Source organism: Corvus cornix, chromosome 1 (assembly GCF_000738735.6).
Source record: "Corvus cornix cornix isolate S_Up_H32 chromosome 1, ASM73873v5, whole genome shotgun sequence".
In the NCBI taxonomy this organism is placed as follows: Eukaryota; Metazoa; Chordata; class Aves; order Passeriformes; family Corvidae; genus Corvus; species Corvus cornix.
In genome coordinates, this window is record NC_046332.1 from 92,722,042 (window position 1) to 92,730,807 (window position 8,766).

The 8,766-nt window shown below is 55.4% G+C and overlaps 1 long non-coding RNA gene across 1 annotated transcript in view; it reads right to left on the minus strand.

Moving 5' to 3' along the window:
• LOC104686121 overlaps nt 1-8,002 on the minus strand; it is a 32,131-nt gene extending 24,129 nt beyond the window's left edge. The window contains exon 1 of the long non-coding RNA XR_005601548.1: nt 7,742-8,002. This is a non-coding gene — a long non-coding RNA (uncharacterized LOC104686121). The remainder of the gene's footprint in view (nt 1-7,741) is intronic.
• Nucleotides 8,003-8,766: the final 764 nt, after the last annotated feature.

Sequence of the window (8,766 nt, forward strand, 5' to 3'; positions counted from 1 at the left end):
GGCCGCGTCCCGCCCGCGGCCCCCGACGGCGCCCCCGGGGCCGGAACACCCCCCCGGCCCCCGGCCACCCCTCTGGCCCCGCCGGGCATCGCCGCAGGGAGCCCTGAAGCCTCGGGCTGCCGCGTCCCCGCCGGGCGCGCCCCTCACTTAGACGACCGTCGAGCAGTATTTAGGGGGGCTGAGGCGCCCCAGGCTGTCCGTCCCGGTACCGCAGGCCTGCGATCGGCACGCAAACACGCCTTTTCCGCGGGAATTCGTTCTGGAGAATTCTCTGGAGCCCCCTCAGACATTTCTCCCAGGTGTTAAAACTGCTCCCAGGCCCAGGCATGAGGCAGAGGCTGGACGCCGTCGTTATTCACTTAGTCCTAGAGGAGTTAAAAGCACCTGCGACTAAAGAAGGTACACGGAAACATGTTATCTTTGTATACAGTAACTACAGGTGCATGATTTTTTCCCCTTGAAAATATTAAAAGACTACCTTTGTGCCCTGGCTGTCCTGTGAGATTATAGTTATTTTATAGGGGGGAGAAAATGGTCCACACAGAAATTCATGCTGCAGTCTTTAATTGCAGCCATAGGAATGGCAAGTCCATCAGACAAATGCCCACGCATGTATAAACGGCCACCCCCATCATCTTTCACCAGGTGGAGAAAGGGACACGCAGCATGCCTGCTCTTTTCACGGTCCGTGTTAATTTTCCTGACCCTAGTGGCCATCCAAGGCTGGAATCACGCTGCAACTCCCCCAATTGCTGTTATTACCACCAGAAGTTTTCTGCAGGAGGAGTATGTACCGTGTACAAAGCACCAGCCTTAGGCACTGGGCTAGGATCAGACTTTTTTTTCTCATTTCCAGTGACTCGTCATGAAATAGTGATCTCATCACGATAATCTAGGTTTGCTGGGGAGGCGAAAGTGCCTCTCCGCTTCTGACGGCCAAAGGCTCAGGCTGCTTCTAGGCCCTTTGAGCTCAGCCTGAGTGATGCTAGTAACTCTGGTGCCGGTGCTTTTGGGAGGAGACTGTTCTCTCCCAGTGCACCTAAGGGTGCAAAGAGGGCATGGAAGACGGTGCAGGAACACACGCGTGCTTCTCCAGCTGACAGTTTCTCAAATTGCCATACCTGCCACAGCAAAACAAGGGAGGCCGTTGTGATTGTTAAATTATGTATTAAAAATATAATTGGTTAGGGTAGGAGGGGAGGGAGACGAGGAGAAGGTTGCTGCAGAAAGGCGTGTTTCCACTTCGACGGCCAAATGAAGATGAGGAGTAAAAACTGCGAGATAAGATGTCATGGCTTGCACATTATCCACCCAAGGCCCTAGTGGTATTTTCCCCTGAAATTTGATATAAAGGCACCTAAAGGCTTCCTGACAAATAAATGGGTGGAATCGCTGGGGGGCATTCTTTTCCGGATGAGTCCTATGCGTCCTGCCAGCCGGTGGACCCCGTGGGAACACACCCTTATCCCTGGGAATTGGGCATACACACCAGCTTCCCTCCCCCTCACACCCTTATCCCTGGGAATTGGGCATACACACCAGCTTCCCTCCCCCTCACGTACAGGGAAACTGTGCCCGAGGCTGAACTTTCCCTTCCCTGGTGCAGAGGAAGCTGCTAATCCACACCGTCCCGGGGCCTGCCCCCTCCTGGACTTTTTACCTCTTTTTCCTGATCCCCGGCAAATAAACAGAAAATGCCCCTTCCCTCCCCTAGAAGCAGCCAAACTACCATGAACGCGGTAGCGGGGAGAAACGCGGACAGAGAGCAGGGAGCGAGGATATGCTGCTGCCGTGAGTCCCTCTTGCCTCTCGCCCAGGTGCACCCCACTCACCTTCGGCCAGGGGGTGTCTATCGACTGAACGGGGGGGGGGAGGAAGGTGTAAAAGCCAGTTCGGGGGGGCAGACAGGGACTTTTCTTCTGTGGTAAAGGTAGTGCAGATCCCGATTCACGGGACAAGGAACGAGGTCAAGCACTGGCGAGTGTCGTTTGACAGGGCTGCGGGGCTGGGGTGGTGCAGGCCGGGGCTGCTCCCGGAGATGAGAGGTCCTTGGACTTTCCCCTGCAGAAAGGGGGGTTGCAAAGAACCAGGAGTCGGGTGGTGGAGGGAATAGGTGGGGGCGGCCGGGGGTGTGGTGTGTGCTGGGTGAACGCTGCAGGAAAGTCAGAGGGGAGGCGGAGAGGAGGTCCCGCACTGGGAGCAGAACCGGAGAGGGCTAAATGTCCGGCCGCGGCAGCGGTCTCCCCTCGGGCCTGCAGAGGGGACAAGTACCGGCGAGGGCTTTTCGCAGGCCGGTCGCAGTGACAAGTGCCTGCCCCCGGCCACGGCTCCCCCCCATCTCCGCGCTGCGAGGTGGGACGCGCCCCGGCGGGCGGTGCCTCTCCCCGCGCCCTGCTGAGCCTGGAGGGCCGCCCCCTCGGGGTGGGGGTCGCCCGCCGAGGGCCCGGCCGACGCTGTGCGCTCTGTGCCCCCGCAGACGAGGAGGGGGCAGCGGGGCGGCGGGGCCGAACCGGGCGCCCCGGAGCAGGCGGCGATCGCCGTCTGCTGGCTGCCGCCGTGCCTCCCTCGCCCTCGCCCCGGGTCGGGGCCGGCGAGCGCCAGCCCGCTCCGGGGCGATGCCGTGGGGAGACGCTCGTGAGAGATCCTGCCTGGTCCCTCGCCAGCCCTGTCTGAAACGTGAGGCGGGGAGGGAGTGCGCTCGCTTGCAGCTCCTCTGGCACTTCACTCCAAAACCCGCCAGCCGGCACGAAATGCAAAGCACTCCCTTGCTACCGGGGTGCCATTACCTGGGCCAAAGCGAGCAAACCGGGAGGGAGGGCAGGCAAAGGAGAGAGGGAAAGCATTTTCCCGCCTCGGTGACTTGGCGACTCGGGGACCACAGCCTTCAACACGACCTGCTTGATACCCAGTCGAGATGGGATGGTTGGAAAAAGGGCGCCTGAATAGAGTCTCGCTTTCTTTTCCAGCGTTCTGTGCAATCCTACAGCCCCAGTCCCAAATCAGCTACGGCCTCTCTGTGTTTTGTTGTCTTTTCTCAGCTTGGTGGGTAAAAGCGTATGGAGAATCTCTGGAGCTTTCGAGTAGGGGCTCACCCTGTGAACGGTACTCACACATATAATTCAAATTTCACAGCTGACCTGCTCTGAAAACCTCAATCAGCTTCTAATTGAAGGGAAAACAAAATATTGCTTCCCTACAGCAGAGCTAACGATTTAATCATTATATCAGACATTATAGCTTTTAATTAGGCTAATGCTGATACTGTATGGAAAGAGATAATTCAACACAGTTCTTGATGAATTCTGTAATTGGGTTAACGGAGGAGCAGTTGGGGGAAGAGACGTCAATATTCAAGCTGCGTCTATAGCCACCAGGTTTATGAATGAAAGGGAAGGGGGAAAAAGAAAAGGGGGGGGATGCAAAGGGCTAAAATTCCCTGACGAGAAATGTCTCCCCCCTTCGCCCAGGAGAGCCGTGCCAACCAACTGGAAGCGTGAGGAGAGTAAGGGCTGTCCTGCCGCCGCCTCGGCGCGCCCCGCTCCCGGCCGCCGCCCCGCTCCCGGCCGCCGCTCCCAGACAGCCCGGACTGCTGCTACACCAGCGCGACCCGAGCGGCGGCGGCCCCGCTGCGGGACCTCGCTGCGGCTCCCCGGAGCGGCTCGGGCCGGGGTCAGTGGCTCACAGGCCGCTTTCCCTCTATCTCCATCCCAACCAACGGGTCGTCCGCCGCCACGCTGGGAGCACGAGGGGAGGGGGCAATCAGGGACACCAGCACCGAGACTGTCCTGCGGGGGTGCGCCTGGGCAAAGTCGGGAGCACAGCGGGGGAACGCCGAGGGTGGTACGGGACGGGACCGAAGGGTTTCTGAAGTCCTAATGAGAGCAGGCAGGTACTCTGCACAACTGGGCTGGCGAGGCTCGGCTGCCGAGAGCCGCCCTCCCTGCGGGGCGCGGGTGCTGGGCAGGGGGCGCGACACGGAACACAGGGGTGTGCTCAGGGCCAGCCTGCTCCGGGCAAAATCAAAGCGGCCAGAGGGCAGGCTGCTGCTCCGTGTAGGAAATTCCATTTATTTATGTATTTATTGTGTCAGATAAAAGGGCGGCTGGAGCCATTTTTCTAAAGGAATTCTGCATCACCGCTCTCTCCGCAGTGTCGATAAATTGCCCCTTTCCGAAGAGTTTGTATATCCCAGCCTTCCTCTTTTCTCTCCTTCCTTTCTAGTTTTTACTGGCTTTGAAAATGAGCTTTATATTTTCCTTGCGCCTAAAAGAAGTACTATCGATCTCCCCACACGTTTGATCTCCGCAGCAGCCGGCGGCCGCCCCAAGGCGGCAGCGGGTCCCGGCGGGCGGGTGTGCCGGGGGGTGTCCCGTCGCAGCCCAGCTCCCGGGACAGACATTGCCAAGGGAAAGGCGAGGCACACCTCGGTGGGACGGCGGGACGGTCAGACCGCGCCTAAGCAGAGATTTGCTTCCCCCCTCCTCTTCCCGGCAGGACATTCTGGATGCCCCCTCGGCTTGGAACAGCCCCGATCCTTCGCTCGGTGGGACTTCTGAGTCGGTAGAAAAAACAGAATCGTGTCTTTACGAAGTTTTGCCAGCAGGAGCATTTTCTAAAATGTTTGTTTATGCTACGCATCAGCTCGACTTCCAGCACAGTATTGTTCCGAAAGAGGAATATCCTGTATTGTGATCCATCCTTGTCTAATTTTGTTAGTAATTACAGTAAAACTGAATAGGTAATTGATAACATTCCAATGACACAACTCCCTGTAATTAACAGGCTGAATACACCTTCTTACATTACACAAAAGTTGTAATTTTAAAGTCTGTCCAGATTTTAAAATTTCTTTTAAAATTATTAGTACTAAGGCACATGCCGGGAATATGTGCTGATCAGATGGCACAGCATCTCGCGGGAGATGAGGGTTTACACTGTTCTATTTTTTATGGTTTGGGATTTCTACCTAAAAGGATAGCCAGACCATTTACCTTTTACAGTCGAGTTACCGAGTGGCCCTTTAGAAAAAAAAAAAACAAAAACAAACCCATACCAAGAAACAAAAAAAACCCCCACCAACAGAAAACCTACCCAGCAATTTACTTTCCACCAAAAGAAAAATATTTTAAAAGTTTAATTTTGTAACTGAAAACTTTTAAAGGAAAAGGAAGAGCTGCGGCGATGGAGAGTCTGTCGGACTAGAACGACAAGGGGAGTTATTACCCAGTTAATCTTTAAAACTGCACTGCTGAAATGTCAGTCACGGAAAAAGAGCTTCACAAGCCCAAATGCGACATCCCATTTATAGCAGGGCAACCTGGGTAGTTATGTCTGTGGCGCGTCGCTCAGAACACCATAAAGGCAATATTTCTGGTTTGCATCCTCGTCAGTTATCCCCAAATTGCAAAGGCATCATTCAGGGCAAGTCAGAATGAATTTGTGCAAAAAAAAAAAAAAATAAACGAGGTAAGAAAAAGCCCTAAATAATATAGAAGCTTCTTTCTTGCAGGCCATCCTGTTATTGCAAATTAGATTAGCTACACAGGCTTCAATATAAATGTGACATGAGGTTCACAGAAGAGCGAAAGTATCATCCACTCCAATCTCTCCTTTCATCGAAACATCCCACACAAATTACATCTTCTCGTTTAATACACCTTTCAATGAGATTAAAACATCACTTTGACACGGTTTCAAACCTTTTCGGTAGCGCATTCAGTGCTTATTTTAGAAAACAGCAAACAAGGGCAAAACTACAAACATCTAAATAATCTCAGACCGCTGGTCTGGAAAATAAAGGTACCCAGAGGAAATACATGATCCTCTTGCTCCATCCAGTGCAGCATTCTGGCCATGGGAAGGCGGATAGCGAACCCCAGTGAAGGGAAGAGAAAAACCCGGTTTCTTTCCCCCCAACGTGACATCCTGGTTACTTGGTCGGTGTCGAGATCCCGTGTTTATTTGCCTTTTGGAAAAGGGGTGTTTGTTACCTGTTTTTCAGCAGATCACTGACTGATACTTCACATTCTCCTTAAACGGATTCTCTGATAGTCACCGTAAAGGGGGATAGTAAAAAAAACCCGGTACTGACACCTTTAGCAAACACATACTTTACGGCAAAGACTGGCAAACCTGAAAAAGGTGCTGGGGCCGAGGGGGAGGGGGGAGGCAGGTTGTTCATAGACTGTCCTGTTTTAGGAAAAGCGCTTGCAAATAGCTGGGGCTACAATTTAGCTGCACCCACAGCCTGACCCGGCCCGCAGCAGGTGCAGGGCGGTAGCCCCCGCCCCCGGCCGGACCCCTCCTCCCCGGGTGGGAAGTGCAGCCCTCACGGGAGATGCCTTTCTCGAGGTGGATGTGTCAATTTTTGCCTCAGGGTCTGCGCAGCCGGGCGCCCCAAGGCGGGCAGGGGATGGCGGCAGCCCCCCGGGGCCCGCAGCGGCCGCTCTGCTCCTCCACGGAGCCGGGACCAGGAGCGGCGGGCGAAGACGGGGCGCGCTGAGATGCTGGGGCAGCCTGGCTTGGTGGGAAGAAACGGTAGTTCGGCATCTCACTGCCTGCTCCATACTGGGCATTTGGGGACAATTTGCAACCACTCTCCCTATCCCCATCCATCCATCCATCCATCCACCCATCCATCCATCCATCCATCCATCCATCCATCCAAACCCCCACCCCCCTTAACAAAGAGGCTTTCAAAACATAACCTTTTATGGCAGCCTGCGGAATCAATGCGATAAAACGGGGTTTTAATGGGTTAATTGACTGGAGCCGCTATCATGTTTAAACACCTGTTTCTGAAAAGAGATTCAGCCAAAACGCGTCCCCTCCCTGATCGATAGATGTACAACCTTGCTGCATTGCCTGTTGATCGACCCCAAATACCACCGTCAATTATGAGAGGGAAAATCCATTTCACCTTTTTTAATATCCCGATACTTTACAGCAATAGTGAAAAACTCTACAGCCACTTTGGAGCTGGGGAGGGAGGGTAAGACCCTGGGTGGGACCACGCCAGATAGCCCTAACCTCCGGGCTGGGGCTTGGCTTCGAGAGGCTGGGCACAACCTCCCTGTCGAGAGGTCCCGGCAGCTGTCACTTTCACAGAGGATTGGATCCGGGTATCCCCGTTCCTTGGGAAAATCGAGCCGGGCTCAGCCCGGCCGCATTAGCAGTGTTGGAAGCCCATGTGAATGCTCTCTCCGAGGGGGAGAGATTAAGCAGGAATTAGTTGTAATAGCTGAGGGCTGCTCTGCCTATTGATTTCCCTTTTTTTTTTTGGCAGTATTAATGCAGCCAAGCCCTCCGGTCAGTCACAGCGAAATTGATTCTTTGCCCAAGACACCTTTCACTAAATGGCACCCGCGCACCGACATGTTAATTTTTGAACGTGTAAGGGGAGCGGGCGCTGCGCGCTCGGGAGGCAGCGCCGCCGCCCCCGGCGCCCTCCCCGCCCCAGCCCTCCCGCAGCCCCCTGCCCCTGCCCGGCCGCCGCTTTCCTCCCCCGCCTCAAAACCCAGTGAGGCGTCTTCCCCAGAAGGCGGAGGGGGGGCAGCCCAAAACGCTGTCACACCACACCCGCACCCCCCCAAATCCGTGTCACAGCCGATAACCCAGTGACTGCAAACGGCTCTTCCCTCCTTGAAGCAAAAGTAACTTGGAAGCCCTCCCCTCGCCGGCTTCCCCTCCTCCATTCCCGAGACAGGGTGAAGACCCCCTCAAAAGTTAGAGGCACACTTACAGTTGCTCTTCCGGCTCCAGCCTCCTCCCAAATATATCATCTGAAGGGGCAGCCTTATTATTATTACTTTTTTGGTTTGGTTTTTTCCTCTGCTCTAGCCTAGCTCACACCTTCCTCCGACCGTGCCCGCAGGTGCAGGGCAGCGCGACACGGAGCCGGCGGTCTCCTCCTCGCCCCTCGCCCAGCCGCAGCTCCCAGGCGGCTGTGCCCGAGCCACGAGTGCCCGGCGACACACGCACACTCACCATTCGCGCTCTCTCGCTCACTCGCTCTCTCTCTCTCCCCCTCACACACACACGCGCACGCACACACATACACACTGCACAGGAGAGGGGGAGAGAGGGAGAGCGGGAGACAGAGAAGAAAATGAAATTTATTATTGATAGAAAAGACTTTAAAGACAATTTCAAGTTATTGTTTCGGTCTGGAGAGAAAAGAAAAAAAAAAAGAAAAGGAAAGGGGAAAAAAAAGGAGAGGGGCTTTTCTCCCCACCCCAACATAATGAAACGCCTTTTGTGTGGCACCGAACAATACCAAACAAGTATTCTAATAAATAGCCACTTTTTTGTTCCGTCGCGGCAGTGAATAGAATTGAGCAGTTGGTTTGAGAGCAGCTGGAGCGCCGCGCCGAGCGGGGAGGTGGAGCCCGGAGCCTTCCTCCTCTTTCTCTTCCCCTTTCCTTCTCTCACACGCACTTTCTCTTCTAACCTTGCATTTCTGCCTCTCCGCTCCTGCTGGGCCACTGTCCCCTGCCCCTTTCTCTGGGAGAGATGCCTCCTGGAAGTGAAGAGCCGCCCCTAGGTGCTGCCTCCCGCACCTGTGCGGCGCCGTGGGGCTCCCCGCGCCTCCTCTCGTCCCTCACCGCCCGCTTCGGCCGCCCCGGGACTCTGCTCCTGCCCTCCCCGCCGTACCCTGAAGGTCCCCGGCCGCCCAGTGACCCCGCGCCCCCCGCCGCACTCTGCCTCCGACAGCTCGGGACAGCGGAGGCTCCGAGCCTGGTCAGACCCTCCTTTGTTGACAATAAA